At 46.2% G+C, this 13,052-nt stretch overlaps 1 protein-coding gene across 2 annotated transcripts in view; it reads right to left on the reverse strand.

Moving 5' to 3' along the window:
- The window catches only part of ZFAND6 (zinc finger AN1-type containing 6), a 30,030-nt gene extending 25,516 nt beyond the window's left edge, over positions 1-4,514 (reverse strand). The window contains exon 1 of one of the 2 annotated variants that reach the window (XM_065733971.1): positions 4,420-4,514. The gene's annotated coding sequence lies outside the window, so the exon portion shown is untranslated. Of the gene's footprint in view, positions 1-623; positions 700-4,419 lie in introns of those variants that run through there. The other variant, XM_065733972.1, reaches the window with a different exon arrangement.
- Between the last annotated feature and the right edge of the window lie 8,538 nt (positions 4,515-13,052).

Raw genomic sequence — 13,052 nt, forward strand, 5'->3', positions numbered from 1 at the left:
CCGCCAGCAGGGCGCTGACAGCGCGGCCGTTCGGCAAAGCTGATTAAAGAGGAGGAAAAAAAGAAATCGCAGTGCCTCGCGTGGAGTTGGATCTATCTTTGTTCTGAGGTCTGCGCGGCGTTCCTCTCGCCCAGAGCGCAGACAACAGCCGAGCGGTCTCCGGCGCTGTAACAATGGACAATTTCAGAGCAATGACTTGGAGCAAATGCTATCGCTGAATAATCCAATCGCAGCTGTCATCATTCGTTAGCTCCGATCGCATCGGAACGAGCGAAGTTGGGGGCTCGCCCCGAGCTCTCCCTCTCCGTAACATTGTGTAACTCCGGCACGACACGTTATCGCCGTGCCAACGGCGCTCCCCGCGCACGGGGCACGGCTCGACCTTCCCCGGCACAGCGATGCGGTGCGAAGGGCCCGGCGACAAAAGAAACTCGGGCAAGTTTGAGCCCGGCACCCTATTTCCTGCCTAAAGAGCCCTTTTGTTCTGCTTCCCTGCAGAAATGTTCATGTTCTGCCATCATTAGGAAGCAAAACAATGGAGAAAAGCCCCACACGCGTGCACTTCGCCGCCCCGGGGGGCGAAGCGCGGCCACACGACGCGATTAGAAGGGGAAAATGCCTACCCACGGATCGCCACAATGCTCTGCTCGCTTCACCCCAGATTAACTTCACTTGGAGCTGCTCTGCGGAGCAACCGAGACCGGCCGCGGCGCCCCGCCTCCCTCATCGCTATTGAGCGAGGCGGCGAGACCCCGCCCCCCCCGGCCGGGATACGCTCGACGATTGGCTGAGCCGCGTATCCATTATTGAAAGAACTTTTCCTTGCCAGCAGGTTAGGCTGGCCCTCTCCGAGCACCCTGGGCGAGCGGTTTCTTAAAGGGGCAGCGCCCCGAGAGGCTCGGCCCCACGCGTGCTCCGCCAGAGCCCCCACGCGAGGCGCGGCGCTGCCCCCCCGAAGATTGCAGAGGTGGGAAGAAGCACGGGAGCGCGACGAATCGCTACTGCAGTGAGCCCGACCCCGTCACGCGTGGCACCGTGCGATACGAGAGGCGCCGTGGGTTCGGGGCCCGGCGCGCTGCAGTTGCCCCGGGAAGCCGGCACGCCGCCTGAATTAGTAACCCGGCTAAAAATACGCGCAGAGGGCAGTTCCACACACTTCTCCCGGTTCGAGGCGTGAGTCAGCACGGCGCAGGCAGGAAGCGGCTGCCTCCCGCTCGCGAGGTGCTGCGCGCTGCCAAAACTTTTCGTGCTTATTCAGCCTTCCCCCGGCTCACCACATCTGTACGGTGCTGCTCGAGCTCTGACTGTGTTTCCCACGGCACGGCTTCTTCGTGCCGCGCAAAAACCCGGCGCTGGCGTTTTAAGGGTTTCCCTACCCGTCAAGCAAACATACAGGAAAGGTAAAAACGAAACACAGAGCAATAAATATTTCACAAGCACTGATACATCCCATTGAAGAACAAACCTTGCACCACTGCAAGCCTGGAACGGATGAGAACACAGTAACTGTTCTGCACACCCACCAAGTACCAGCAATTACACAATACCTACCTCGCCAGCAAAGCTGCCTTATATAAAGCAGTTTCAAGTGCTTATTTCTAGGTAACTGCCAGCATTAAAGCTGGATGAAGCTATCATGCTTGCCTGCATAAACACATAGGGTGCCATACAGGGCAAAAGCTGCTCCTTGTTTCTGCCTCTTCCCACCTTTCCCCCAGGGCAATGCCCCCCCCACCCCAAGCAGGGGCGGTAGGGCAGCACAGGTACCCATCTTATCTCCCCCAGTGCACACCAACCAAGTCCAGCACAGCTCAGCACGCTGCTGTTCCACAAATACCACCAAAAAGAGCACAAGCACTTTCTGAACGCACATCTAATTCCCCTTAAACAGTCACACATGCTTCACGCTTCCTTCTGTCATAGGCTGATCTGTCACACCGCAAATCCAAACAGAACTGGAAAGCAGCAGTTTGAACAGTTAAGTTAATGGACACTAAGTATGACAAGAATGGAGTCACCTTTAACAAGATTTACACAACTTTCCCTACAGAACCTAAAATCTGAGCTGGAAGCATCAGCTGTTAACGCTTACATGTGAATCCAGTACTTTGTAGGCCTTCAGGTTACCCTGAGGGCAACCAGGAGGCCGTACCTACATGGCACTTCTGACCAAGTGCTATTGAAGCAATGAAAGCCAAGCCCATAGCTCATGCAAATGAAGCACACCAGCGAAGCATCTTAAGTGACCAATCCTGGAAAGCTTCAATTTAGAGCGCATTAATTTTAGGCCCATAAAAACAACAGCAGAAGTCGCACATCAACAGGGCTGCCTTGTGCTGGCTGTGGACATGACAACTGCAAACACTGCTTTATGACAATGAGGACGAAAAGAAAAGTGTTAACCTATAACCAAAGAAGCCTAACCACCTGGCAACTGCAACAGTGATGAAAAATAACTTATCATTAAACGTCCTGCACTTGAACTCACATTTCTGTTAAAAAGGCAACCAGCAGCTCCTTATCACAGCACAAGGGACAAGTTTCTTTCCTCTCTCCCCATCTTTCCCCTCCCAGCCATGCAGCCTGGCCTACTCCCTTACCACTGCTCGGGTGCTCGTTCTGTGCACCTCTGAGTCACTGATCTGGCAGACATTTGCTCACCTCCTGATAAGCTGAACATGGCTCACCCGTGGCATGGAGGAATGGCAATGCAGATTCTACCCTGTTCAGAACCAGCCTCCTCGGTTTGCTCACCTAATTTCATTTTAAAGCAAACAAACAACACACTACTATCTCACTAAGAACATTCCAAGAGTAGTTTGTTACATTCACAGAAGTAACAGATCCCAGCAAAAATTTGTGAAATGGGGGGGAATAAAATCAAAACTAGGTTCACAGTTGGCCCCGTCTCAAACAGGCAACTGTGAGTGCACACATCTCTATTTATATGTTGGAAATCCAGATTTAAAAAAAAATAAAAATTTGCTACTCACATTATTTCCTGTGCTGACATCTAATGAAACTCAACACTAAAAAAGCCTAATTTATAAGCTCAGTTTCTGAGCACAAGTCATCTATTTTATCTGAAAACACACACACTACACAGGAAGCACAGAGACATCACATTAAGGTCTAGGCTCAAGTTATGCCTTTGCTACTCTTACAGTATCTGTAGTAATACAGAAAAAAATAAACCAGCAGATTGCAGCTGTGAGTACACTAAACAGGGAAGCTTTGACAGCAGTGTAAAAGAGATTCGGTTTGCTGCCACTGAACTTTGCTCTGAGGACAACAAGAGAGCACCTGACTCTCATTTGACTATTGTAATCATGGAACAGCTAAAAGCCCATTTGTTCTGTAACCTTAAATATACAGAAGACAGCGAGTTGGGAGGACTTGACAGCTCAAGAGATCAAGACCAGAGCCTTTCATCTTGAAGTCTCCAGTTCAAACAGGGACTAGAATAGCAGCAATCAAAAGCTACATGTGATGGCTGCGGAGGGATTAGATACAGAGAAGGTTACTTGCTATCCAGTTCCCAGATCTCCGAATTAGAAGAGATTCCTGCACAACTTGCACCTGTTTTACACAGGTCACCAGCAGGTAGCACTTCTAGATATTGTACATGTTAATAAGTAGCAGAGCAGTAGAACTGCTGCTTTGACACACTGAGCTTGAATTGTAAAAAAGGACTTTACCCTCTTGTCAATGGTGTCAGCACTACAGCAGGTGCTCATTTTGTAAAACAACCACGGCTGTCTTTCAGTTTTATTCAAGATAGTTTTAACATTAAAATTCCTATTGCCTTTGCCTCCTCAGATGTTATAACGCCTGTTTATTAGCTGAAGTTCTCAAACTTGCTGTATACATCAGTTTAAAAGCACGTAAGCATAGGAATTTCAGAACTTTGGCATTTGAGAGATGACTTTCAAAAGTTAGCAATCAGCTTTACAAAACCTAAACAACAAGTCTACATAAGGACAAAAAAAACCCTGCATGAGGAAACATTCATTCTCATATTCTTATACATTCTTCAGTAAACCATTGCGTAGCCTCTAGAGAGTCAGTTAAGGGTAGCTTCTTTCCAACCTGGTTTTAGTTTAAAGAGTTCACAAAAGTGCCTGGAACTTCAAGGCAGGACGGGCAAGATGAAAACAAGTTCAGAGTGTATGTTGACTGAAGGCTCTGGAGTGCAGGTTCATTGCCCTGGTCTGAATAATGCTACTGAAAGCAATCTTCTACATTAACCTAGCAATACAAAGTTCCACCGTCCTTGGTAACATACCGCTTCCTGAGAATTATGCTGCTGGTAGCAAGCCAAAGTCCTAGAAACTTCAGTATCCTCAGCAGTAACTAAGGAGGCCCATGCATACAAAGAATGCAACTTGCTACCCCAGGAGCCTAGGGAGCACAACATACCAGACTGATGAGATTTCAGTAACCTTAAAGAACTTCCTGAGATCTCTCTTGCTGCTTTCAATCCAGAATGAACCACTGCACGGCAATAATCAAACCTGGAAATAACAAAGAGGCGCACACGGTAAGCACCAGGCCTCCACCACAGAGGGCTCAGTAGTTGCCTGGATGGACACAGACCCTGCAGTTTGAGGAGCTATCTCAGATCACCCGCAGGTGAGCTACTACGAGAACATACTGAAATTCATCCACGTTACACTCCAGCTGCTTCCTTCTGTGTAGGGAATAAGCCACTAAGTGAACAGCTTTCATTTAAGTTTTCCCCTCTCCTTTTTGCTTCTCACTTACAAGCTGCACAGCCACAGTAGTTCTCAATCACCTAGCAGTTGCAATGTTGCTATTATTGTTTTTTTAATATATGTATTTTTAAGATCAGAACAAGGATTTACATCTCGTACAGATGCATAGCTAAATGGTTCCAGTGCAAGACAACACTGATCTCTCTTCAAAGAGTACCTGAGAAAGGACCCAAAAAAGATTTGGAAAGATTATTCCTTGTCATTGGTAACTCCTGGGTGGAAAAAAAATTAATAAAGCCAGTTTCCACTTAATTCAGCATGCTCCAACTGCATCTCTATACAACCTATAATACTCTCTGCAGCTTAAATCGAGTACGTTGAACACAAGTCTGTTCAGCACTTAATTAAAAAGGTAGCTGCACAACTATTAGCTGACAAGCAAATGGAGCCAGGAGTTTGGGTACTTATAAATCCCTCAGAAATCAAACTGATTAATACAGCTGTTACAGAAGGACACACTCTCCCAGAAACAGGGATTACCTTTATCTGTAACCATGGCAACTTTTCACTAGTTTGTGTCAGTGCTGCTCTCCGATAACTTGCCACTATCTCTTTCAAGCTATTTGTATAACGTTTTGTATGCACCACCTGAGACTATGAAATAACAAGCTGAAACGTAAACCACCATTCTTAGATCACTCTCTCAAAGGTGTATTATGAAACAAAGTTTTTCATCTGTGTCAACAACACAGGATTACGTGAGTTGATTTTAATCTGTTATTATTTTAACAATTCTTTGCTTTGTAAGGCAAAAGTTACTTTAAGAGTTACCCTCAGAAGAACACACAGGGTGGAGGAAATTCTTCAGCACTATCAGGAAACCAGTAAAGCCAAGGAGCTCTGCCACTGACATATCAACTTCGATATTCAGTATCATAAGGAACGAAGAAACAACCCAGAACGTGCTGTTATTTTGGCTAGAACAACTCCATTATGGATGAGGCAAGAGCCAGCCCCCTGTTCCAGGCCGGGCAGTAATTAATATGAAGCACAGGTGTACACAGAGCAACACCAGATAAACAAACCCAAAGAGCCAAGCAACAGAACTTAAAGCAGACACAGGGAAGGGACTCAGGAACTGCCCTTACAGTTCAGAGGAGGATCAGCCTGCCGCGAAAGGAATTATTTAAGACGACGTGAGGCCAAATCACTCGCTTGGAAGCGGGAGGAGGAAAAGAGCAGCTGCTCCCCCACCCCCCAAAAAAAAAAAAGTTCATAGGGCAGCTCACGCAGAGGGCTGGGCACTGCTGGGGGGGGGGCTGCTCCCGGACTTCCCGCACCGGACCCGCCGCTCCCCGCCGCCCAAGGACACGCGTCCAAACAGCTCTGCCCCGGGAGAGCTCTGCGCACGCAGCCGGGAGCTGCCGCGGGAGGGGCGGGGGAGGAAGGAACAACCAAAAAAGGGAGAAAAAACAACAGCCCCGCACCCGGAGGGCACCGCGGGGGGAGCATCCCAGCACCGTGCCGCCGCCATCCCGCACCGCACTCACCTGCCGCTACCGCTGCCGCCCGGCCCCGCTCGCTCCTCGCCAAACTTTTTCTCCCCTTTCTCCGCGTTTCCTTGCCCCGAGAGTGACGCGGGCGGGCGCTGATTGGCGGAGCCGCCGAAGGAAGGCGAGGGGCGGTGCTGGGCCCGCCGCTAATTAGCGCGAGGAGACGGCGGCGACGTGAACCATAGAATGCTGCTTAAAGGGACCGCGGCCCGTCCCGTTCCTCGCGCCCTTGCGAGCGGCCTGAGCCGCTCCGCTATGGGTTCTGTCGCGACCTGCGATATGTCACGTGGCGCTGCCTTGTGCGTGGCAGTGTGCCACCGCTTGTTGGTACGCACAGCACTCTCATCCTGCACCTGCGATACAGCCTCACGAAGCTACAGCCGCGGGGAGGGTCGCGCGGTGACATTGAAGGGCGATGAGCGACTCGTTAATTCGGGAGGGGAGGACGGGATGAAACAAAGCAAGTAAAAGAGGAATTTTATCTGTGTGCAGCGGAGAGCAGCGGGCTGAGGCCGGGGGAGCTGGAAGGGAGGTCAGGGGCAGCAGGTGAGCTGAAGCTGGGAGGAGAAATCCAGCGACTGTGAAGCTCCAGGGAGCAGGGCAAGGTGGGGAGATGGGCAAAACATTTCCATTTCTTATCAAGACATTTAACAGTGTTACAAAGTGCGTGCTCTTGTTAGAGCAGAGGAATCTGAGGCTATCCTGAGATAGGTGCTGCAAGGGGACACGGGGTTTCAGTAGAAATGAAGTCCCAGAAGAGGTATTCCATCAGAGTGAGCCTGGCACGCAGAGCCACAAACCTGGCATGAGCACGGAGTGGCAAGAAGACCCTTAATTATTATTATTTTAATATCTGAGCTTGGATCAGCACCAGAAAATGCTTCTGAGACTGGCATGGAAATGCTAACATAGTTTTATGGCTATTTTGGTAGACATTATTCACACTTGGCTGTCTTTGCTGATGCAATAAGCCTTCTAAGTGCCAGGTTGCACGAGCAGAAGATGACCTGCATTGCATGTGGGTATCACAGCATTCCCCACAACATTATTTGGAGTGCTTTCACAGCCTTGGCAGTAATCACGAGGAGCAGTGGGGAGTGATGATCACATTCCTCCAAGCCTCTCCATGGTCATCTCTTTTATATAGTTGTTGTTTATGTATATAAAGAGAACATAAAACCCCTTGGGTTCATCTCCAGCTACATTATTTGTGCCAGGTTTCATCTCACTGTTAGAGATACAGAAGCTTACTAGAAGGATAGGACACGCACTGTCTGTTTAGGAAAAGGCCAGCTGAATCTTCTGCAGTTGTGAGCAACCAACACAACAGCTGGCAGGGAATAAAAAGGGAAATGCAGACAGTGAACAAGATGCATACCTCCTGCCAGGAGTTATTGACCAGCAACACATGGTGGAACAAATGTTAAGTTATGGCATCAAGTGTCAAGGGGGGGTGGCAGAATGTTCAGATGTGATCTTGCTTGATTGTGTACAAAGCTTGTCAGTTTTCTAATGAGACAGTATGTGAAAGCTGGAGTAAGTGGATTTCTTAAAATATTCAGAATTAGTATGTTTGGTGTGGTCAGAAGCCACAGAAGAGACAAACAAGTGGAAAACAAGGAACATAGGGTCTCACATCACGTGCAGAAGGGCCTGCAGTCAAACTGCCTCTGAGAGAGAAAAGATAATGAAAACAGTGGCTGAGATAATCAGGATGGAATAATGGATGGAGGTTAAAAAGTGAATGTACATCTTGAGCAGCAGCAAATGGAAGATAAAGTGTTCAGTTTTCTCATATGAAGACCTCGAGACTGATAGGCCAAAAATTAAGCTGTATTGGAAAGAGATCACTAGAAACATGTGGAGCTTATAGGCAATGCACAGAGATAAATACGCCAACAATCTAATTCTACCAGGCGTGATTTTGCTATGAAAGTGCAGTCAAAAAGAAGCTCTGCAATTCAACTGTGGGACCCTAGTGCAAGCTAAAACACCAAAGAGCGGGGTGAAAGGTTTCTCAGGTATGCTGGTGATTTGATGATGTAGCAGGATGGAGCAACTCGTGAACGTTACTACCTCATTTACAGTGTCACAGCTGAAACAGCCTTTAACCTTGTTGGCCTGTATTATTTAGATATTGTATTTTAAAGTTCACATCACCTTGATAACTTGACACAATTTATTTCCATATCTTTAAGGGCCATCTGCCTCTTTAGTAAATGTTGGCAAAAAATTCTGAAGTAGGTTTTTTCTACTTTTTACTCCCTTCTTCCCATTGCATTTAATCTATCTGCCAGCACAGAGGACCTTTTCCTTTGATTTCTTTTAGGTATCCTGCTCCAGTAGCTTGTTATTTCTTCTATTGCTAAAACTTCAGAAATTACTTGAGGAATCTTTGTAATTTATTCATTTTGAGGTAGATTTATCTTCAGAGGCAGTAAACAAAAAGTCCCTTCTTCAGTTCAGTGGGCTTTGGATCAGGTGTTCAGTGTTAACGTCATTTCAGTTCTTATAACCTAGTTGTTTGGGGCCCAGCGTGCAGCCCCTGAGACTGCTGAGAATTTCATCACAGCGTTAATGAGGGAGGAATCAGCCTCTGCTTCCTGAGACAGCCTATATGAATCCAAAATAAATAACCCCAAAACTTTCTTGAACAGCTGAGTCTCGAAGGAGATTTGATTTCATTCTGAATCTCAACAGATATATTCCCATGGCCCCTCTTCCACCCCATACACAGAGATGAGTTATCCAAGCCTACTGGAAATTTGGCCCAGTGGTCCTTCAGCAGTGCCCTTTAATCAGCAGCAATGCCAGCTCTCTCTTTGAATGCACACATTCAGAGATTTGTAGAATTAGAGTCCAAATCCTGCTTGTATTTGCAAGCCCAGAATGCCATTGACTTCAAGGGGGTTGCAGGAGTTTAGCCAAGAGCTGAAATCAGCCCAAGCTTTTCAGATACCCTCATGCTTCTGTTTGTATGATGTTATCATCAAGAACTAACAGTATACTTCATGCTACACTTTGCTTTTATATTACACAAAGGATATTTGCTGTGCTGATATTATATAGCTTGCAAGAAAGATACGCATATAAAATGAAGAAAAAAACCCACTGATTAACATTAGGATTTCCATCTTTCTCCATCTTTCAATATTCATTGTCCAAAACAACCCAGAGATTATTTCTCACCAGAAAGATGGAGAAATGAAAGCCTCATTCCTTGGCATTTCTGTATGGCATTCTGGAGCCTTACTCATCCAACCTGTGATTAAATGGTCAGAATAAAATAAATCTAATAATGTAAAAACAATTAAATACTGAGCATTTATTCTCTATGCACTGGGGTCCCAGTCAGATTCCCTCCCTGAAAAATCTCCATGTTTTTATGCCTCTCTAGGGTTGGGAGCAGAAAAGGCACCATGGGAAAAGCTGAATGGTCACAAAGAAATACAAGAGAAAACAGAGGCAGAGACTGAGCGTGGATGGATCAAACCTGCAACAGCAAGTAGGTGGGATGCCCAGCAAAGCCATCTCATTGTCAGGGCAGCACATCTGCCATCACAGCATCACCTCAGGGCCAGCTGCCTACTGGCACTTGGAGCTGCAGAAGGGATCTTGCAGTAAACTGACTTGAATGGGACACGGTGTAGGATGGAGATCCTCCACAGTGCCCTGTCTGCTCAGCATTTTCCAAAGGGAGGCAGGTTGTTTTGCCACACCATTACAAATCTGGGAGCTTCCTTCTAGATAGTCTTGTTTAGAGATCTGGGCTGGGGCCTTTTAAATACTTAGCAACTCCCTAGTTAAGCTTTTAATATCCACATTAAATAGATTGTGGAGTATGTCCTGGTATTCAAGAGAACAGTGGGCCATTCTTGGCTGACGAGTAACTTTTACGCAAACAAATTATTTGGTACCTCTGTGCTTTTTCTCCTCCTGCATTCACTTTGTCTATGCACAGTGCAGTCTTTGAGAGAAGGACTGTTCAAGTCCTTAGCACAGCAAACATCAGCTTCACTGAGAGCCTCTGTGCTCCTCAGTCCTCCCTTCAACAATAGCCTCTCAACCAGAGGACCTCTGCATAGGCTTGACTTTCACCCTGCTGTTCTAGCAGTGTTTTATTATTAATCACTATTTAAACCTCAAATCTGGAGTCCTAAATTCTGTAATGCTAAATTATCCATATTCCACGCTTGTGTAAACCAAACAGGTGACAGGACAGAATGCCTATGGGCTAGCGATCACTTTGGCTGCCCAGCACTGAGCCGTGAGTATAAAGGGACAAGCAGTATTCCTTCAGCCACCAGGAATCAAAAGCCTCCATGCACACGAGAAAGCTGCCTGCTTGGCTCAGTTCTGGTCCTCACAATTCAAGGGGAGCAAAGCTCAGGGGTCCCTTTGTAGCAGTGGTGCTTCAGAGCATTAAAAGCCAGCAGAAACAAGTGCATCCCTGGGGCTGCACTGGGCCAATTTTTGTTTGCTTCCACTACAGGTAGCAGAGCTCTTAGGTAATCTTGCATCACTGGACTTCTGGATTTAGAGACAAAGAAGCAGCTGGCCTGCTCTTTGCAAATAATCTCAGTTCTTGGCCACAACAGGGCATCTGGAAAGCAAACAGCATATTTGACATGACTGTCAAGGATCTGGATACAAATGGTACAAATGACAAAAGCGTCTGTCCATCCATCTACCTGCCTGTTCAGGAATGCTGAGAGCACCAGCCTATGACAGGCTTGACACTCTTGTTTGTTCTGTTCCTGTCCATCTGACCTTGCAGTTGCAGACAGGCTATTTGTCAGTGTCAGAGAAATCTGCCACAACAACGGAGGGGATATCTGGTGTCAGTATTCTCCAGCTTCCTGATGGAAATGCCTCATTAGGGAAACTAAAACGTCGCTTTGATTGCTCAGAATGAAGCCGTTTGTTTTGCGAAAATCCCCGAGCTGTTATTCACTTCTTGTAAAATTATAATGCCTGAAGTCTTTTTCTGAAGCAGCCTTGGGTAGCTAGAACGACTTGAAATTTACAACCAGTGAAAAGCTTTACAGCAAAGCAGAGCTGATCAGTGCTTCCTTAAGTGCAATAATTAATCTTTTCTGTCAAAATGTCATCAGATTTTGCTGGATTTAAGAACAATAAAATGTCTTATTGGAGAAAATAATAAAACAGGACATTTCCATGGCTTTGCAGATGTTTCAAATGCATCTGACATTTGTATCTTTTCCTGAGAAAATTTGGAGCTGAAACTCTTAATGCACCTAGAACACTTCTGTCTTATAGCAGCCAAGTATTTTGTCATGATCAGCTTGGACCTTCCTCAGGCTTTGACAGGGGACACTAAACATGAAGGAGGATGGCTGCTGTGCTGGTGTCCTACCTGAGGAAAGAAGTCTGTGGACTTGGAATATTGCAGCAGCCCACGTGAGGACACAACTACAGAGTCAGGGAACACTTGAGCCTTTTCCACCTCGTTCCTATCCTATCCCTGCTACATTTTGTAAAAGTAGGTCTGGTTCAGCTCATGCAATGTTTAATTTAATGTGATCTGAAGAAAGTCTGGTGCCCAATTCCCTTTATTACCTTTTAACATCTTGTACACTGTACAGAATGTATTGAAACACATAGCAGCAACTTACCAGTGTTACACAGAAGGTGCCCGGACGCTCTTCCTGAGCAGAAGGTTGGGGATTTGGATCAAGGATGAGTCAAAAGGTGACGAGAGGCTTTGTCTTAACATCACACTCCCAGGAATATGCACGCTACCTATAGACAGCTCAGCTAATGCTTCTTAATGTGCAGCAGTCAATGGGGAGCTTCAGCCATCTGTGATTCCTGCTTTCTTTCCTGCAATTATCTCTCTCTTCATCTTTCTCCCTCTCTGCTGCTTGCTTACCACTCTTCTGCTGCCCTGCAAAGCATTTATTCCTGGGCACTGGGATTATGACCTATCAATAATCCAGAAGATTATGACATCAGAGCGCTCCATCACACCCTTTCAGCCTTCTTTTCCCCTCCTAAAACAAAGAGGAAAATCAGACCATTAGATACACACATTCTCCCAGCCTCTCCCGTGGCATCACTTCTGCCCCATTTACATTCTTTCTTTTGTCTCCTGTGGAGATGTTGGTCAAAATACACATCACACTGTGTTCACACTGACAAAATGCATCACTGCAAGTTGGTATGAGCTGTGCACACAGTTTTGCACACACGTGTGACAGTGCTTCTTGTACTGATCATTCATAGACATAACTTTTCTGATTGCTCACATGCACTTAGTAGTTTCCTCTAAAAATGGTGAAGGGGGATTTTATCCCCTTTTTAAAACCACCTCTAAAATTCGTGATATATTTGTGTCATGTGTTCCTCCTCAGTCCTTCAGTCTTCATAATGACTTCATGCTATGATCTTATTTTTGCAGTAATGGCCAATTGACAATATTCTGACATTTTACAGGCTTGCAAAATTTACCTTCCTTTGGGAAAATGGTAATTATCAGAGTTGCCACAATAAACAAATCCTGCAGAAAGAGGGCAAGGCACCACAGTACAGATCTCAGTCATGAGGAAGCTGGAATGTGCAAGTAATTCATATTTTTCAGAAATATTGCTTTACAAAACCTATTTTACATTGTGCTTTGCTCTCTTATGTAGTGCTCTCAGGAATCTGCTTGGCAATATTCACCTTACCTGTTTTCTTGTCCTTACTAGTACAAAATAATATTTATACACACCACATCAGGTTCACCAGCTCTCGCTATGAATTATGCCTAATATACTGCTGT

Source organism: Cyrtonyx montezumae, unplaced genomic scaffold, assembly GCF_038088225.1.
Source record: "Cyrtonyx montezumae isolate F1298 unplaced genomic scaffold, pur_monq_1.0 scaffold_17, whole genome shotgun sequence".
Lineage (NCBI taxonomy): Eukaryota > Metazoa > Chordata > Aves > Galliformes > Odontophoridae > Cyrtonyx > Cyrtonyx montezumae.